This window comes from Balearica regulorum, chromosome 1 (assembly GCF_011004875.1).
Source record: "Balearica regulorum gibbericeps isolate bBalReg1 chromosome 1, bBalReg1.pri, whole genome shotgun sequence".
NCBI lineage: Eukaryota > Metazoa > Chordata > Aves > Gruiformes > Gruidae > Balearica > Balearica regulorum.
In genome coordinates this window covers 58,633,658-58,653,703 of record NC_046184.1, presented here as the reverse complement: position 1 = coordinate 58,653,703, position 20,046 = coordinate 58,633,658, and the positions used below count along the sequence as shown (strand labels likewise).

Below are 20,046 nucleotides of genomic sequence, written 5' to 3'. Positions count from 1 at the left end.
TGGAGAGTATTGAGATTCTCCACAGAGGCCCCTTTGTACTGCTGTAGCCCATCATCTCCCAGAGAGGCATACCTCTGGCACAGGCTTTGGCAAAACAATTCACGGTGTCCTAAAACTTTGATTCCTCCCTCCACAACATGATCGTTGGAGAGAGGTCTTCTCTCAGATGGATGGTAAAACCCTCCTAGATGATACTGAGCCCAACTGATGGAAAGCACCTCAGCAGCAGGACACTTTACTGTGCTAGACACTGAGCAGATGCATGAGAAGTGAATGCCCCTGGTGGAAGGGAGACCTTTAGGGATGTTTTCTATCCCTTCTTCTTGGGACTTAACCCATCTCCCCCAATGCATTTTCTCTTGTCAGACAAGAATTCTGCCAAAGAGGAAAATGTCTGAAAGCACCTCGTTAATTAAGAAGCCTGGAGTTTTGCTGATTTTCCATGAGACTTCAGACTCTGAATTGACCTTTGAAAATGAGATGAGCTTAGGCTCACTTAAGGAGTTTCTCAACTTTACCAAAATTGGTTGCCCGAATAGGGAGCATTTAAGGACTGAGATTTATCAGGAGGAAATGTTGTTCTGAACCAAATTTCCACTGAAAAAGATAAGTGATTTTGCATGAGAGGTGCTTGAGTAGTGAAGGTTTTCTTAGTAAAACAAGAACTTTCTGAGAGGCCCTTCTGCTTTCCCACTCTCTTACATTAGAAAAAAGAGAAGCTTGCTGTTTCTTAAAAGAACTGAGAAAAGGAATGTATTCCAGAGTGAAATGTCGGTTTTTTGCATTTTTTTCCTATGGTATCTTTTTGTCAACCAGGAATTAAAGCCGAAGACACACTGGAGGCCCAAACATAATCTGTCATATGTGCCCCCTCCTGGGTTTGGCTGGGTCTGTGTTCCCTACATCTATCTTTTCCCTCACTGACTAAAGGAGAATCTGAAGCAAGAATAGATAAAAGACCCAGTTTGTTTTGGACTAGAGGCGTGTGGGGTGCTCCAAGTGTTCAAGGCAGTAGGAAGAACAGCATTAGCAAGTGGGAAAATTATCTTTAAATTAGCTCTAAGTCTTGTGTCAGCTGATATTCTTCTCTAGAATGGCCCTGTCCTCTTCTGTTCCCCTCCAGTTTTTCACAAAAAGTCCAGACAGGGAAAGATAGCACCTGCTATTTCTAGCCCTCCTAAGTTTCAGGTGAAAGTTTCCTCTTTTTTGTGCTTAGCCAGAATCAAACAGAAACCAAATGGCTCTGTTGAGTTTTGTCTATACAGGCAGGTATTCCCCATTTTGCTGTCAGCCCTTGTGCTCTAATTGTCCTCACCACTGGCATGCTGGTGTGTAGTGCAGTGCCGCGTTGGTGCCTGCTTGATGAATTTTAGCCCACGACATTGCACATATGCTCAAGGCTGCTACCAGGGTCTTCACAGATGTAATTTTCAGAGCCTGTTCCCTTCTGGCACTTCTAGGAAACAAGAGCTTTTTGTACACATGGCATGGTGACTCTTTTCTGCACCATGTTGTGTCCCATCTCACAAAGCCATCAGATGTCATTTCATGTCATGACAATACAGAGAGCGACAAATGACTGCCAGAACTGAGGGTCTTCCCCTAGTTTGTCCTTCTTCACCCAAGTAAGTATTGGTGCCAGGCAAAGCATTAGAAACTGTACTGTAAAGGGTAAGCCTAGAGTCTTTCTGAATTCCCATGCCGCAGTGCTTATCCTATCTGTGTCCCATGTCAGGCATGTGCTAGTCACCCACACTTTTGGTCTGCAGAGAAAGAAAACCTGGGTGAATACCCTAAAAGGAGCTTGTGGTATGCTCCAACAGATACATGGCGTGCTCCAACAAGTCCATTGTGGAGCATAGCCATGGACCATCCCAGAAATAAGTGTACAGCCAGCCAAAATTACTTTAACTTCATAAGTCAAAAAGAGAGCACTGTGGAAGATTTGCAGTGCTATGCAAGGTTTACCGAATAAACTGTGCCATGCAGCTTGATCCTGGGGTGCTTACAGAAAAAGAACAACTGAGTCCAGACCTTGGGGTCAGTAGTCTTAGAGGGACCAGAGTATGTTGGCACCACACTAACAAGCTAGCAGGGTAACTTTAGGGACACACTAGTCTTTGACACTGTGCCAGCAAGGCCACAACCTCACAAAGGCCTGACGCATGATAACTGGTCCGGCAGTTGTCCGCTGTGACAGGAAACGTCAAAGTGGCCCATCCCTTGACATGACTCCAGCTGAATATGGGCATTTAGCCAGAAACGGTTCTGTGGTGGGATGTGCTGCCTGCCTGTTTGCCAGGAGGGGCAGAGAGGGAGCAGCTGAGTATATTGAAAAAGGTCAGGCTGAGGCATCAAGAGTCAATCTTCAGGTTCCCCCAAAACAGCCAGAGTCAATTTACTTTTTGGAGCCTGGAAGAGGCAGAGAAGATAATGCACAAAAAAGTGTGCAGGAACTGGGAAAAATTAAGCAGACAGACCCATCGTCGGGTGAAGTCTGCCCTGTGGACAGGAAATGTTTCTTTGGGATAGTTTTAAAAGTTCCATTTTCTGCCTCTGCTCCAGAGGCCAGAGACAAGACGCCTGACTATTTTTAAAGATAAGTTTGACGCATTATGAAGGAGCTTGTGTGACATGATAGGCTGTTGCGGTCAGGAAATGGACACCCTGACCCAGGAGAGGCATTCCAGTGCTGCACTCCTGCGCTCGGGCTCTGGCCATCTGCAGGCTTTACTCTTTTTCTCAGGAGACAGGAAAAGAAAAGAAAGCCTTTAGTTTCAACTGAAGCAGAAGTAATTCTGAGGAGGACAGGACATTTTGGGAAGCAAACTCAGATGAACAAAAAAAAAATGTCTAAGGAGATGAGTATGCAGACGTCCCTTTAAACTAACTGACCAGTAGTGCTATTCCTGGGGTCTGGGGTTTGACATCAGGCCAGCAGTAGTAGTGGGGCACCAATGGTCTATGACTTGCTGGGTTGACGTGAAAGCACCAGCCCCTGTGAGGTATCACAAATGCCTGTGGCTCCAAATTAGCTGTGAGAACATGTTGCCAGGGTGAGCCCATAGTAGCATGTAATCTGATGCAAGCCCAAAAAGATGAAAGTGTTGATCTTGAGTGTTAACCAAAGACACTGGAAACTAATACCCTTGCTCTTCTATATCTGACCAGAAAACTTGAGAGGCTGAACAGTAGTTAAAGTGGCAACTTATCTGTTGGAAGTACAGGTCTCAATGCTTGGCTAGAAGTCTTGACTTCTCTCCCCAGCCTGGGGAGCACAGCTTCCCAGCTCCTGCCTCCTCATACAAACAGCAAATGCACATTCAGATGGGGGGGAGACTAAGAAACAGAAGCCACTAAGAAAGCTGGGAGACTTTCCCACTTGGGCAATTACAGTCTCTGGTGGTCTCCTGCTAGGAGGTGGAGCAACACGAGCCTCTGCCTTGCAGAGAGGGAGATACTGTACAGGAGATTCCTGCCTGCTGCTGTTTTTTGCTCCCCTCCAGCAGGGCTTATGCTGCCTCCATCTTCCCTTCTCTGGTCCACTGTCACCTCTCACCCTGACACAGAAGAAAGGGCTTTGAGGTGGCAGTTGTGTTACAGGGTTTACAAAATCAGATGCTCAAAGACAAGAGACATCTTGGCCATGAGTATATGAATTAATTAAATGGTGTCAGGGTGTGCTCCCAGACTCCAGAACTGAATCACCCACTCTGTTAAATTGTTTGTACATTCCCTCTCACAGTTGTGGCCCAGACCAAGGGAGGTCCTCCCAGACGATTCCCTCAAGCAGTCTGTGATTTAGCCCAGGCCAGGAACAGTTCTTCACAAGGAGTTTTTAGGCAACCACCCACTTCTGGAGGGTAATGAGGTTTAATGGAGTGAATGCAGACCTTTCCATTCCAGTTGGTTTCAGCACCAGAGAAAGATCCTGCATTTAATTTTCTAGTACAACTGTAGCCTACAGTACCATTCAAGGAGCAGGATAGAAAAGGTTACAGGGTTGGAAATATCTCTGATGTAACCTGCTCATAGTGTGAAACATCATCTTTCACATCTCTCAGATAAACAGCTGTGGCTGCTTCGTTCAGCTCTATCTCTGCTTACAAAATGGCCCACTGGCAAACTCATGGAAATAAACTAGAACAGGCATGAAACTCACCCTTTTGGAAGGTACTGCAGAAAAAGAACAGTTAATTTCGACATCTAGGTCTCTAGAGTGGCAAAAAAAAAAAAATGTGGTGAGGAGGAGGGAAGGAAGACTAATCAAAAAGAAAAGAAAATGTGGCATGAGGGTAGGTCATACAGGACTAGGTTGCTGACTCTAACTTCAAGGGTCTCATGCCAATTTACACTGCCGTGCTGATGCTATGCAAAAAGCCTAAATGTAGTTGCCAGTCAAGTTACAAACCTTCAGCTCCATTCATCTTTTGCATCAGAAGTACTTGGAGCACAACAGCAGTAAATTAGTGCCAGCTCTCCTGCTGAGATAATTCAAAGTATCTTTCCCTGCCCAGCAGGGCCTGATTTTTCATGTGAATTACATATTGTGATTAATATGGAGGAATTTGCTCATTTAACAGGGGAAAGAAAAAAAAAAAAAACAAGCCCCAAACCTAAAACCTTCACCAAATAGGGCTTTTGGGGAGGAAATTTGCTTTGTTTATTCTTCTCCACTCAGTGAACCATTAATTTCAATGAGGAACTGCAGCCAACGATGGGCAATGATACAAAGAGATTGATAGATCCACTCTATTTTACCCTCACATACCTATTGGGGTACATGTATGTTCTGAGTGAGGCTTGTCAGTCACCTCGGTGCTTGATATTGTCCCTACCTCCCACACAATTGATTAGTGTCACTCACCGAATGAGCAGAGAGGGCGCGGAGGCAGATTCTGCGAGCAGTAAGAAACGTACTTCAAATCAAACCTGTGAAATACAGCCTAAGATTCATGCCATGTAGGTGGAAGGGGGAGGAGAGGAAAACATCTTTCCCTTGAAGGACTCATGGCTGCTTTTATTTCTTGTAAAAAGAGAAATGGTCTAGTTTACTAGAGGGGAAGAGACAAAGTAGGTTGATTTTAGGGGCACTGTGTGATATCTTGGCAATGAAATGTTTCAGGGTGGGGGAATATACTGGGAAATTATGCTACTTGTGAGGGGTCCCTGTGAAGGCAGGTGATCAATATCCATCTGCCAGAGACAGCTAGATTGTCTTTATGGGATTAGCTCCACGTGGCAGGAGCTTAAGAGACTGTGCAGTATGATGCAGAGGCAGGGAAGGAAGGGGGAGGAGGTGGGAGGCTGGATTTCATGTCTGCATGTTGACAGCCAGCATCTTGGAAACTCGATGCAGAAGGCTTTCACTAAAGGTTGGTCTAAGGACACATGACATGTGGTAGCTAGAAATGGTGCTGAGCTGCAAAGATCTGAACTGGAATCTCTCCAAAGCTTGAGCATGCCTGGGAATTGGAGCTGTCGTCGCCATCCTGTGAAAGGGTTAATTTGGATGTTATGGAGTTGGGAGGGGGCCTGGAAGGGTCCCAAATTAAATCTGATTGAAGGGAAGAACAGAAATTTATGCATTGGACCAGGGTGTGATAGAAATCTCTGTGTTGCTTAGCAGTTATTCCGTGCGCTTGGAGTCAGGACTTTTGGAGCAAGAGGTTCGAAAGTCCTGTCTGCAATGGGACAGAGATTCAACTGTATGGTATTAGTTCCACCTTTTGCAAAACTAGGCTATTAATATTGCTGAGATAGACACTATGAATCTTAGGAATGCTTACAAAAGGGTACAGGCAAGTCCAAATACCCATCCCAAGAGATACCTGGAAGTCAAAATATAGCAGGTATGCCTGCTGCTGAGCACCCACCACTTCCACTGATGGCAGTGAGATCAGGGCGGAGGAAGGGGATGGGGAAGCTTGCCATCTTGTTGGACTGGGCTTTTAAAAGAGCCATATCATTAGAGTCTCATGAGCTTTGACATCTGTGGAATAAGAAGCCTGGACAGGTCAATTTTGCTGTGAGAATGTTATAGTTGAGAGAGGATGTGAAAGGCGATGGAGGGCTAAAAGAGAGCTATTAAGGGTTGGGGTGGATGCTCCAGAAGTCTTTCAGGATGGGGAAACAAAATACTGTGGGCAGTAGCTGCTCTTCCCAGCACTAGTCATCACCCCCCGACACCAAAGCCTGTCAGGAGCCCCAGCCAGCCTCAAGGGTCCTGGCAAAGGCAAGGTCAGCTGCAGGAGCAGGGCTGCCTTATGTCTGTCCAGCAGACTGTTGTTCAAGGCAGCTGCCGGTCCTGCCTATGCCTAGATCCACCTCAACTCCCCTTTCCTGTAAGGCCTGTAAAAGCAGCAGATCCTTCACTATACCAGCCCTTTGCAGCACCTAGCACATGGGAATCCAATCCCTCCTTGGGGTTCTAACTACAACCCACAAAGCCATTGCTACCATTAAAAGGCCATTATCTGATTACGTACAGTTAGGGATTATAACACAGCTTGGTTCTGTACCCTCTGAAGCTGCTAACAATGCCTTTCTAGGGCAGGAGTCCTTTTTAAGGCAGTGATGGGGTGCTCCACGTGACGTTCACACTTTAAGGAACTGATCACTTCACTGTCAAACAAAAGCCATACGGCTGGATTCCATACACAAATGACTCCAACCAGAAATAGATGTCCAATTAAGGGAAAGTATGTTTCCAAAAATCATTTTGTTTCCTACAGTTTATAAGCTTGGTTTCTTTTTTTTTTAACTGACTTTTCATGTCAGTCAGTTTAGGATTAGTCTATTTTTAACTGAGTTAGTAAACTCCTATACACCAAACCCCCTATGTAGAAAGAACAGTCTCTGCTATTTGTATTTGGTTTTTTAATAGCAGAACAACTATCACATTTTCCACTCCATCTTTTGCCCCAAAGCCTTTCGTGCCATTGTAATTCAATGGATCTAAGATCTGTTTTTAAGGAAGCTGCAGAGGCTCAGAAGACCTCAAAAACAGGCCCTGCGATCTTTCCAGAGCTGTTAAGGATGATAAAGAGAAGCGGTAAATGATGAGATTAATGCATTATCTAGTTTACACTGCTGAGAACATACATCCAACAGTCCTGGCATCAAATAAATTACTTCTAATGAGGAAAAAAGGCTGGGAGTTCACAAAGCAGATCCTTTTCATCAGCAGAGATCCCTGCACCCCTCACATATAATCATTCCTTGGAGACAGTGAAGACAACAGGACACATGGAAAAAGGAAGGCAAAGCTGCTCGTAGTGGGTGTGTGCTAGGCAGGTCTGGTTGCTTGAAGTATTTGGGTGCCACATCTTTCTTCTAGGCTTGTCCAACTTTGGTGGCTCAGGGTTACTGTTCTTCAGCGAGTGCTGGGGTCAGATCCAATCTGTGAATCTGTGAGGTAAGGGTCCCCATCCTTCCCAGTCCCTCAGCGGGAACTGAAAAGCCTCCTGGAGAAATGTGCTTTGCAGGAATGCTGGACGTATGTTGTCCAGCTGTTTTGGCAACAGGTTCCACCAGGATTTCAACTCTCTCAAGTTTCTTCATTCCGCGGTCCCTCAACATGAAGCTTTGCTACAGGGCAATCAAACACAGGAGAGGCCAGCGGTGCGGGTGGAGGTGCCTGTGAGGGCCAGAGAATGGGAAGGAGGAGAGGGGAGATTCAGTTCACCTTCACCATACTTAATATGGATTCAAGCCACTCTGGATATCAGTGTGCAATCAGGGCCTGCTGACCCGCACTGTGGGTGCTCTCCCCTGGCTGTCCGGGTGGCCACCTTGTGATTACTGTGAGAGAGGTAAGGGAAAAGCATGTTGCCAGTAACGTCAGAAATATTTAGGAGTCTGCAAACTAGTAGGAAACCATTATCCTAAAGTCGACCAGCCTTCTAAAATCCTTGCTGGGCTTGTGTTTCACTGGAGCCACTCCAGTGGCCAGCATGCGGGAGAGGAGCTTCAGCTGTGGCCCATGGCTGGTGGGGACGTGTAGGCAGTGGAGTGAGGGGGCAGCACGTTTTCCCCTGCCAGGGGTTGCCTCGAGACCCTCTCTCGCACACCTCCATCACTGCTGGCAGCCGAGATTGCACCATGGCACTGCACAGCCCCCTCCTCCCTCACCCAGAGACTGCTGCATAGCCCCCCAGAGTGTCTCTGGGAGAGGTTAGGGGAAAAAAAAAAAAAAAAAAAAAAAAAAAAGAGGCTTAAAGAAAAGGAAGAAAAAAACCCACAAAGAGCTGTGGTGACAGGCCAACAACTGGGAGAACCATCTGGGTGCTGTGGGATAAGGGCCTAGCCGGGCTTGGTAGCCACGGCCACCATGGCTTCTGGGCCAGGGCTGCTGTGGCGGGTGGGCGCGAGGCACCAGGACGCCATCTTGTGGCGCCTCCCCACCAGTGACAGTCCACCCAGGCAGGGGACCAGCCCCCTCCCTGCGGCCTCTCTCCCAGGCAGGTCCGCACTCCTCCCTCCTCCCCAGCCCCCAGCCATCCACCTCGGTGCCAGGCAGGCAGGTAGGGCCAGCCCCAAACACCATCCTCCCCCCGGGGTGCAACCGAAATGCAAATTCCTTCACTGAGGGACTGCATCATTTGGGGGGGGACTTGAAACACCAGTGAAGGATTTTTCATCTTTTTAGCAACAACAGAAAAAGTTGTTGTGACCCCAGTGCAGCTGGCTTGAAAGTGGCCCCCTGAAATAAAGCATCTCACGACCACACATAACTCAGTGTGCAAAGGTGCTTTCCTCCCATCCTTCGTGTGCCCCGAGCCAGGGGAGAACAGCTGTGCAAACAGGCGGCTTTTGGGGCAGCCCCTCTGCCAGCTCCACTCCCCAGGACCTTATTTCTCCCCCCAAGGCCAAGCATGGTGCACAGCTCCCAGTGGCCTGGCTTTCCCAGTGGACCAAGGAGGAATTTTCTGACAAAAAAAGGTTCAAATTAGCAAATGTTTTGTTAAACATCATGCTTTTCAAGGAAAACCACTTAAACCCCTGTAAAGACCAGTGGTGTGCTGGTAACTAAAAGCCTGAGTAAACAGTCCTTTGCTGTGTATGCCAGGTGGGCAAAGTCTCAACTGGGAAATTAGATAGTGGTAAGGTCTTCGTCTACGGGCAGCTTGCCTTGGCAGTGTTATAGGAAGGTTTCCATGGCCCAGCATGGAAATTCTGGTCAAAGCAAGAGGGAAGGCAAAATAAAAGTCCCTGCAAGCAACCGTTGGGCAGATATTGTCCTCTCTGCTCACCTCAGAGTCCTCAGTTGGCATTCAGAGAAACGATAAGGATCCCAAAGTTCGGGAAGAGAAGATGCTGAAAATGCGTTCTAGAGCTTTATTCTAAGCAAAGACCTGAAGTGCAGCAGCAGAACTGAAAGAAAGATCTAGTACCTTCATCTCTGAACGAATTGTTCCTGACCTTCTTAGTCATTAGACTCAATGCAGTGAGTCATGGCTGAGAGATGAAGACCACCTGTCCTAACAAGTGGTTTGATGCTGTTTGGCTTGACTGCAGATTTGGCAATCCAACCCATATACCTGCTAAGTGGAGGGAAGTCTATTGTGACAGTATTAACCACAACATCATACGTATAACTCAGCACCCATCACCAGACATTCATGTTTGCCCCGGCACCTTTGGTGTACCTTATGAGTATAGTTATCTTCTCTGGATTTTTTTTTTCTAGTTCTTCTCCCCTTAGAAGTTTGTTTCAAATTCTTTAGAGAAGGGAAATACCCTCCCGCCTACAGGTTTTCCTGGTGGTGCTGCTGTTTCTGCCAAAGAAAAGGCTACTTTAGACCAGAGAGCAGCCTTCTATCAAACCAGGATCCAAGTCTGGGTTTGAGTTCCTCTGAGACGTTACAGTTCTCCTAGCCCAATGTTTTAATATGGCCTGCTGTAAGGCATGGCATCAGGTGTGATACCCTCTAGAGAAAATATCTGTCCTTCTTTTGCCTCTCTTTCTCCATCACAAATTCACTTTTTTTTTTTTCCTTAAAATCTGAGAGAATGAAGGGAATTGCAACATTTACTCCAAAATTCCCCATAGACAAAGCCTTTGAACTTTCTATTTTTGTTCTTTATGGCATCAGTGCAGATGTTCCCTGGACAAGTCCTGGTAAGATCTTTTAGAGGAACTTTTGTGCTCTGTGTACTGCGTAGTGATAACACAGACAAGCATACACACTCTGGCTTAGCTAGATGAACCTCATGTCTTGGAATATCACATCTCTTTGTTTCTTTTCCTAATTCTTGAAATTATCACATCCCATAGTCGTACACATGTTTTGAAAACATAAGGAGTTGTTCCACATCTCCTGCTTTGTCTGCATCCAGTATTCTGTTCTCTCCGGGTTAACTCAAATGAGTTACCTGAAGTACTGTATGTGGCCCTTCTCATCTTAAACTAGACAAATAAGTTTGGTTTTTTTCTTTAGAAAGTAGAAAAGGTTTTCTGTAACATCTGAGGTCATCTTGTCTGTCCTTCAGTACAGCAGGGCTAAATAATTTCCCTCCATAAACTTTGAGTTGAGCTCTTAATTGAGCTAATGTTCAGTGTGTCATACTTTTTTTTTATCAGCAGCTGAATTCAGTTTTGTTGCAATCTTCGTCTCCTTCACCTGGCTGCTCCGTAACCAGGCCAAGCTGCCTCTCGATACTTTCTACCTGCTTGAATCAGTCTTTGAAGTCCTTTGTGTCATGGTGCCTATTCCTACAGATACAGTGTGTTGTCTTTCACGACCACTCAAAGGAGTCATGTGAAGAACAGGTAGATCCATTTGAGTGTATTTTGTGAGTGTATTTTGTGTCTGACTGGTGTTGCTTCCGTACAGTTTAAAGCTGTGTTGAGTGTATGGGGTCATGTAATGAAACAATGTCACATTACCTTGTGCAGCAGGATGTAGTGTTTGGAAGCAAAGGGGCCAAAGTCTGTCTTTTGTTGACGTGAATGGCCTCTCCTGGAGCAGGCTACACCTAGAAGAGAAACCACAGGAGTTCACAATTGCATTTCAGGCAGGCCATGCTTACACACAGCTTTTCTTGAGGAACATTAGAAGTTGCTCTACAAAACTGCGCGTGGTCATCTGTAACAGTTATGTCAATGCAAAGGTGCAGAACGTGGGCCAATGATAGCTTAAGGAATGACAGTCATGCTCATCTAATTTTTTCACATTTGTGTGGAGTGAAGCCCGTGTAACATTACTAGCAGATTACTTTTACCTTATCGCGAAATGGTCATGATGCAACCCTCGCTGGCAAGAACAAGCCAGCTCAGTAAGATTGTCTAGATCTCTGTGGAACAGGGACTATTCATCTTTGGTGTCTTGTGCTTTGTCCAAACACAGTCAACTCTCCATCAATTATAATAAAGGTAATACCTCAAAAAGATCAAAAGCCCTTCACTGAGAAAGGACATTTTTTCTTTCCTCTTCAGACAAACAATATCTTGCGGAAGGCTAGGAAAGATGCTGTATACTGAAATTATGAAGCCGGTAGTCATGTGAATGTGGAACTGACATAGCCCATTGCCGTGTCTGTGATCAAGAAGCAGGTTGAACCTGAAGATGCAAATGTCCTTCCCCTTGCCCCAATTCTCATTCCAGTATCTAAACAGATGTCCAACATCAAACAATATCTCCTCCAGTAATGCAGGTGATAACATCCCAAGGAAATAAAGAGAAGAAAGATGAACTAGAACTAGTCACTGCTAGTTAAAGCTCTTCCTTTTTCTTTTTTTTTCTTTTTTCTTTTTTTTTTCTTTTTTCCTTTCTCATTTCCCCAGAGGACTGCTTCTTGAGTCAGCTGTGCTATGGTACCAGGTGTGACTCAAACTGCTACTAATGTTTGGTACATCATTCATAATCTTTCTCTGCAGTCTGGGTGGGCAAATATGTTTCCCATTCTTCTCTCTGTCACAGGCCAAATCCCAATTATTCAGGAAATATAATCCCATATTTCAGGAAAAAAGATAACAAACAAGTGAAATCATGACAACTAGTTTCAGCTGTACTGGGAGTTTGCAATATAGTAATTACTCCATAAAAAGGAATTTTCTTAGGAGACAACAATCTGCAACTCAAGGAGTGGAGCAAAACTTGGTATCATGTGATCTCAGCCTTCCCCTCTAAACCCCCCATGATGTTCACCGCTTGTTTGTGAACTGCATGATCCCCTCTACCACTAAATAGATGGGCATGATACGTCCCAATAACATGGCTGCAAAGGAAAAACTGTCCCTGAGTGGTGTAGGTGGCTCTTTAGTCTGGTTATGTCATACTGACAGGACCTCATGTCTCCTGAATTAGCCTCACATAGCTTGATAAAAGGCAGCAGAAGACCTTTTGGACTAGCAAAACCCAGTTACAGAATCTACTCTGGAGAAAAAGTTATTCTCTTCCCTGTAGCCCACATCTCTTCCAAACAAAAAAACCCTGCTATTGTTATGCATAAAGTAGGGACTTAAAATTTTGATTCTCAGCCACTTTTTTTTTTTCCTTTGGAAATGTAAAAGTGCATTCATGAGGTGGTTGTGCCTTTTGGGAACTTCTGAGCAAGTATAAATTGTATTTGTTCTTATAACTGTCATATCAGTATGCGGCCTACAGGAACAAGACTGCAGCCATGATGCTACAGTACTTCATAGACTATGTATGTTACTCAAATACTTTATTTCTTGTTTCCTTTTTGAGGGTGAGATAATTTCATTCATTCAGGCACTGCTGAGATGGGCAGAGAGGAAAAGCAGATGACAAACCAGTAGGGAGAGGAGACATAGAATCATAGAACGGTTTGGGTTGGAAGGGACTTTTAAAAATCATTTAGTCCAAGACCCCCCCTCCCCCCCCACCCCAGCTTGACCTCGAACACTTCCAATGATGGGGCATTCACAACTTCTCTGGGAAACCTGTTCCAATGTCTCACCACCCTCATAGTAAAGAATTTCCTCCTTATGTCTGATCTAAATCTGCCTTCTTTCAGTTTAAAACCTGTCACTGTCACTACAGTCCTAGCAAAAAGTTTTTCTCCATCTTTCTTATAAGACCTCTTTATATTTTGAAAGGCCACAATAAAGTCTCGCTGGAGCCTTCTCTCCTCCAGGCTGAACAACCCCAACTCTCTCAGCCTTTCTTCACAGGAGAGGTGCTCCAGCCCTCTGATCATTTCCATGGCCCTCCTCTGGACTGAAGTCTAACAGGGGACCCCAGAGCTGGATGCAGTACTCCAGGTGGGGTCTCACCAGAGCAGAGTAGAGGGGCAGAATCTCCTCCCTTGATCTGCTGGCCACGCTTCTTTTTATGCAGCCCAGGATATAGTTGGCTTTCTGGGCTGCAGGCGAACATCATTGGCTCATATCAAATTTTTCATCCACTGGTGTGCCCAAGTCCTTCTCTGTAGTGCAGGTCTCAATCCATTCATCATCCAGTCTGTACTGATATTGGGGATTGCTCCAACCCAGGTACTTGGCCTTGTTGAACTTTGTGAGGTTCACATGGGCCCACTTCTTAAGCCTTCAAGGCTCCTCTGGATGTCATCCCTTCCCACTAGTGTATCAATTGCACCACTCAGCTTGGTGTCATCTGCAAACTTGCTGAGGATGCACTCAATCCCACTATCTATGCCATTAATATTAAATAGTATTAATATTAAATAGTATTAATATTAAATAGTATTGGTCCTAGTATGGACCCTTGAGTACACCACTCGTTACATAGTCAGGACCACAAGGACACACCACTGTCTCCAGAGTGCATACCTAGTGCCACTTGTGTGCTTTTCTCCACTTGCTCCAGTCTCACCCTAATGAGCACAGCCTAACAGGGAAAAGCTCTTGATGAATATGAGCCTTGGTTTACACAGGAGTTTGTAGCCAAACCATTACTATCCAGAATTCTTAATAGCCCTCCATGGTATCCCGCCAGGCTATTGTCCAAGCAGAGAAACACTGCACTTGGCCAGCTGTGACACCGATCAGTCTAGTGCAGAGGATGAGAGTTAAATAAAATGGTTAGCCACAAAAAAACCCTGAAAACATCTCCACAGTTTCTCCTATAAAAGAATCTGGCTGATCCCCTCTCATTTCCTGCAACACTTACCCACCCATGCACCTTTAAGGACCACCTGCTGAGTTGAGAATGAGTTTGCTTCTGTTAACTTAGGATTGAGGCTGGAAGTCATGCCACATGAACATCTTTGAGGATGCAGAGGTAGGCCATGAGAACAGCAGCATCTCCTTCTCCTTGAATGCCCTCTAAGGGGGAGAAATGAAAGAGTAAATATGAAGCAGGGAATATAAATTGCAGCACGACTTCCCCAGAAAACCTAGCCTCCCTCCAAGCCCCAAACCACCAAGGAAGGAACCAAAGCCCATCTTCACATGGCATCACATGTTGCTGACTGAGATGTAGGCCAGCCTTTGAGCAGCGACACGACGAGTCCATTTTGACTCACTTCCATGGATATCTGTTTCTACTACATCTGCTGCAGGGAATTGCAGTTTGAAGACTCAGCACTTTAAATAGATCACAGCTATTGCCACAAAAAGCACTAATAAAAGGGGCTCATACTGCAAGTGATGAATAGACGCAGAGCTGGTTTCCAAGTTTCTACTGCATCATGAGCAGAATGAAATGAGTGGTCCCAAGCCTGTGGCGAAAAAATTTGCTGTATGAATCCAGGTCTTTGAAAGGCCTCACACTCACTGAAATTAATGATTGTTGAGAGGCTGTGTACCTTTGGGGCTCCGGAACAAAACATTTAGTTCTGTGTACTAACTATAGGCTTTGTGCTGTACATACATACACACACCCACACACACTCTCTCTCATCACAAACTTAATTGTAAGCTAAGCACTCCCAACAGGAATGAAATTAAATGCCTGAAGAAAGGTTATTCCTTAAATTTATTTCTAAGATGCTTGATGCTTTGCCCTCAAGATATGAGCGATGTATGTTGTCTCTCTCTCTCTCAATATATACTCTCAAGTATGTATTATCTCTTATCTCACCAACACCAGTACTTGAAAGGATGATGTACTCTGCAACACTTACTTATTCCATTTTGATCTATTTCTAACATTGAGAGGCTCTAACACACTTTTTTCTTCACAGATGTAATTAGCCCCTTTATGAGGTGGATACAGTGTTGTCCATCTCCAACCTGACTGTAGATGGAAAGAAAAATCATTGCTTCCATTTCTATCTATTTTTCCCCACTGTATGTTGCCAGAAGGATTGGAACCGAAGACTTCCCAGTTACGAGCCACTATGTGTATGAATGTGTACATGATGAAGTTACGAGAGGAAACGTTTCTCAACCATTGTACATGAGATCTGTAAATTCCTTCCAGTCAGGCACAGCTGCAAGCTATCCTCAAAACAAAGCAATGAGGAAAGTAAATCCTCTTTCTCCTGTTCCACGAGCTCTCTTCTGTAGAGAATTGTGAGTGCGGGTAGATCCAGATGTTACTGTCAATGAGGTCGAAGGGGAAGTTGCAAGCACAGCTCACAGGAAAAAAACCCCAACCTCTCTGAACACCATATAGCATGCTCTTACATAGCCTGTTGTTCCCAAACAGATCCTTCATGCCTTGCAGTATGACGTTTAATGCTAGGCACTGAAATCTTTTTCTCCCTCCTCTCTTCATTTTACTTTTCAAAGAGACTCCTTTTGGGGAAGGGGTGGTACCATCAAGATATAGTAACAGCCTCAGAGTTGTGTGAAGGGAGCCTAGACACCCAAGTCAGGCAGGGATTGTTCACTAACCACACTGTTGGATGGAAGTGGCTGGAACTGCATTTTTTGGAGTTCATGTGTTGGCAAAGTATGACTGGATTCTGCCAGATAAAGCAGAGGAAGGTCACTTCTGATGACTATAAATTAATTTAGGCAGGTGAACACTGGTTGTCTTAGCCCCACCCAAGCTGGTGAAAGATCAAGGGATAGCAGGGGCAGAACATTAGAAATCAAGGAAGGGGTTACAGATGAAAATGTAAGCATGTAAAGAGTTATGCAGCAGGATTTGAGGTTCGTACACTTGGATTTAGGGACCTCACTTCTGCCAGTAACCTGTTTTAGATATTTACACCCTTTATTATCTCAGTCCAGGGCCTTTTTCTTTGGAAGTGAGAAGATAAAGTGTCCCAAGTGATACCATAGTTCATTAATCTCCAGAGCACTTCATTCCAAGTTCAGCTCAAAGGTCTTCACACTGCTTTGCTTTGTATGCAGCATCTGTAATCTATCTGGTATTTACACCACACCACTGTTTCAACTGAACATCTACATACAGGATGTCCTTTGACAACTGCTGAAATGCAACCACATCAAAGCAAGTACTGCTTACTGGCAGATGGCACAACTTCACATGTCTTCCTACACAAGAAGCTCACAAATATCCTCTGTCATGCAGTTGGCAGCTTGGCCTAGTGGACAGCTGAACAACCAAAGCATGAATCCATAGATGTGCCAGTGCCTGGCTCTGCTTCAGTTTACCTCTGCAAAATGGGGCTAATTCCACAGTACTGTAGATGGAAAGCACAGATAAGTCTCTAACTAAGGTCTAGGGTAAAAGCAGTATAACAAATAGATCAGGCATATTGTAAGAAGGGTGCTGTTTCCAATAGTGCATTTTATAGACTGAGAGTTTTAAACTGGATGAAACAGAGTTCTTAATTACACATTAAACATCAGAACAGAGCTTGTCCCAGATGACACTCACAGTCAACAAGTTTCTGATCTAAAACAGACAAGGAAGTTACAGCACAACTGAACTAGAAAAAACATAGTAGGAAATATGTTAAAGATTATTTTCTAATTCTTGTTGTTATGAGCGAGCAATTTGTGAATGTTACAAATAAATACATTTTGGGACAGCTGATTTTAACTGGAAATAAAAAATTGGCGACTTTATGTACTGAGGGATCATTTCAGCTGTAGAGGGAACATGGCAAAAGACATAGGGACAGCAGTTTAAATATGACATGCTGAAATTAGCTGGGGGATTAGCTGGGTTAGCAATACGTGCTATTATCAAGGCAAAACCAAAATGCACACAAAGTTTCTTTCTCATGATTTATGGGCCAGCTTTGTGAAAGCATCACATCCATAGTGCTAGCGTCATGAGAAAACTCCATCTTTCTTTCCATACAAAAGCACACAGATTACCAGCTCACGTTAGGAAACTCCCTCCGTCACGTTACAGCAGATTCATTGTCAGAATGATGCTATTGCTCTTCAGAAGGCACTGAAAGCAGTAAATAGCCTTTGGGAGAAGGCAGTTGTTCCTCCATTTCCAACCTGCATTTCATTTTTCATTCTTCCTTACCAATTCCACAGATCCATCTGCCCGCAGAGGGGGGTAAATGCAAGCGTGGCACATGGCATGTCCTGCCTGCTTTTCCTCCGTCTCTGTACAGCAGCTTCTCTGAGCATATCTGGTACAAACCCTTTGCTCAGTGCAGGCTCTCCCACAGACTCTGCACGGACGCAGTATGGCTGGTTTAGGCAAAGCTCTGTTGTTGTTTTTTTCTCCTTTCTCCCCAACCAACTCACAGTTAAACCATGACATACTACATCCCTCAAAGGGCACCAGACTATTCATCCAGCTGAGAGGTGAGTGAAAAAATACAGGCCCATTTTGACACCATATCAGCTAACTCTCCAGATAACTCAAAAGCTCACCAAGAGCCAAGAGGACAAGCCTGCTGTCATGCAAGCCCTGAGCAGAGCTATCTATCTCAGACCTTAGTGAGGGTATCAAGCTCCAGGAATTTTCCATCTCTTTGGTGAGAGTTCGGATGCTGGAATTTGGCTTGAGGAAGGAAACAGATAGACATGTTGGGGGGGGACAGAGGATAGAAAAACTTAAATGAATAAAAGCACCATTACTTATTCACACTGGGAAACGAGGAGATCCACAAGTTAAGCATGGATACATAGAGAATTAAGAGCTAATAATCCAGAAGATCTTCCACCCAAAGCAATTCTGTCACTGGAACATTTGAACCTGCTTTAAGGACAATCTAAAATAAGATCAGGCACCCAGCAGCTGTGTTCATACCGAACTTTCCTTGGAGAGGTGATACGGGAAGCGGGCATAATTTTCTTTAAGCTCTACTCCAGACATAATGCTGCAGCTAAGATATACATGCCAGTATTAAAGTAGCCTTCTTGGATACCAATAACAGCATAGCTACAGCCCCCTTCTCAGCCCTGTAACCGGGGTAAATTCACAAAGTCCTAGATAAGGATATGCGTGTTCTACTCATTTTTAATACCTGAGGTAGACAACTGGAAAACTGTTTTGGAGTCATGTCTACTGCTGAATTGCAGGGTAGCCATACCAGCAACAGGCTCCTCTCACCAGTTCTGGGAAAATTCAGTAAACCAGCCCCACAGCCCTATGACATGTATCTGAGCTGGTGCCTTAAATGAAGTGGAAGAGCCTCACGTCCAGGCTGTCCTCACTGACCTCGCAGCACTTGCATTTGCACTTGCATGGGCATAACCCAAGTGACCAGCCAGCCCGCTCAGGGCCACTGAATCGCTGTTTCTCTCAGCATGAGATGCTTTTCTCAGGACATGGTGGGAGGGATGGAGACTGCAATACCCTCCCCATCCCAAATACAGGTTATCTTGTCCAGCCAGCTACCAGCTATGCTGGTATGCCCTGTGCCAGAGCCTACCTTACCCAGCAGAGCCCCAGACTTGCCTCTTTCTGACATATAGCTTACCACAGGTGGTCTCTACAGGGCCGCAGGGTAAGGTGGAGGCAGTCTGTTTTGTTTGTATATTTACAGGGGATGAAAGCCAAACTGGGAAAGGACTTTGCTACAGTGCAGCCAAGTGACTATAAAGTACTGCTTTAAAAAGCCACAAGGTCACCTTTGCTGACATTTGGATAAGGATTTTATAGAAGTCACAGGACTGGGAGATGAGCTTGTTGTGCCTACGATCGCAGGGGAGGGAGGGATTTATGTGCTAGTCAAGAAGGGTGCATTGTTGTCACTCTTTCATGTTCATAAATGCTCATTTATTAGTCTGTTGGATAAAAGAGGCTGATTGGGATTTCTCTTCTCACTTACTGTAGTTCCAGGTGGCTTCCTTGGCTCTGCCAGCACACTTTCATGAAATTTAACAGCCCCCTACTTACCAGTGCTCTCCAGGTGCCATGTCCTTGCACAGTCTGTCTTCTTGCCTGGTTAGACATTAGCAAAACTTGGTTTCACAGCCATCCTTCATTTAAGCACTATGTGAGAACTAGTATGTATCATCCTCTCACATGAAGAACCAGCACACAAGCATGCTGAAATCTGAAGGATTTGGACAGAGGGGCTTTGCTAATGATGTGTGTTGTGAACCTGGTGCTTGTGTACAAATATCCATATGTGTGTGTGTGCTCAGTCTGAGAAGCAGCACAGACTCTGATTGTTAGGCCCTGCAGAGCCTGAACAAGCAAGGGTGCAGCCTTGAGCAAATCTGAGAGGAATGAGCGCAGGAAGGAGGAGGACATGCTCTGATGCCATGCACCTTCTGGAAAAAATGTTATGGGCAAGCAAGCCTACATCAAAGAAACACCTGGGTCCACCACTGGCTTCTTTTCCTCGGTGGCGTAACATACAGAACAGGTTTTGGCCAGGTGGCAGAAAATGTAGACATCATGACAAAAATAATCCTTGCCTGAAAATATGTGGTATAGGTGAACAGCTGAGTCTCCTTATTAAACTACAGTGCCATATAGACATTACATCCTATGGGCACTGTCTGAGCTTCAATACCCAGAAACCAGACATAGCTGTTCAGTGACTATGATGTGAACTGGAAACATCCCTGCCCTTTCCTCACATTAGCCCTGCAGGGAGATGCAAACATGAAGAATGCCACAGACTTCATGCTAATGTGCTAAATATTTAACATAATTAGTCACTGGAGCCCCATCCCTGTCTCCCACTGAGGTCACATAGAGACAGATCACAGGATTAATAGTATGGTCCCCAGCACTTGCTCCTTGATGCCACTTGACGTTGGCAGGTGTATCAGAG

The 20,046-nt window shown here is 45.0% G+C and overlaps 1 long non-coding RNA gene across 8 annotated transcripts; it reads right to left on the bottom strand.

The window, feature by feature from the left end:
• Positions 1–6,870: 6,870 nt before the first annotated feature.
• On the bottom strand, positions 6,871–17,675 carry LOC142601994 (uncharacterized). Of its 8 annotated transcripts, XR_012835590.1 has the most exons (5): positions 17,171–17,675; positions 14,100–14,254; positions 10,892–10,980; positions 9,651–9,779; positions 6,871–7,639 (listed from the first exon to the last, which is right to left on the bottom strand). It is a non-coding gene; the product is annotated as an uncharacterized LOC142601994 (long non-coding RNA). The 8 variants fall into 8 exon arrangements; XR_012835589.1 differs by having other exon boundaries at positions 9,651–10,980; XR_012835587.1 differs by having other exon boundaries at positions 6,871–9,779.
• Between the last annotated feature and the right edge of the window lie 2,371 nt (positions 17,676–20,046).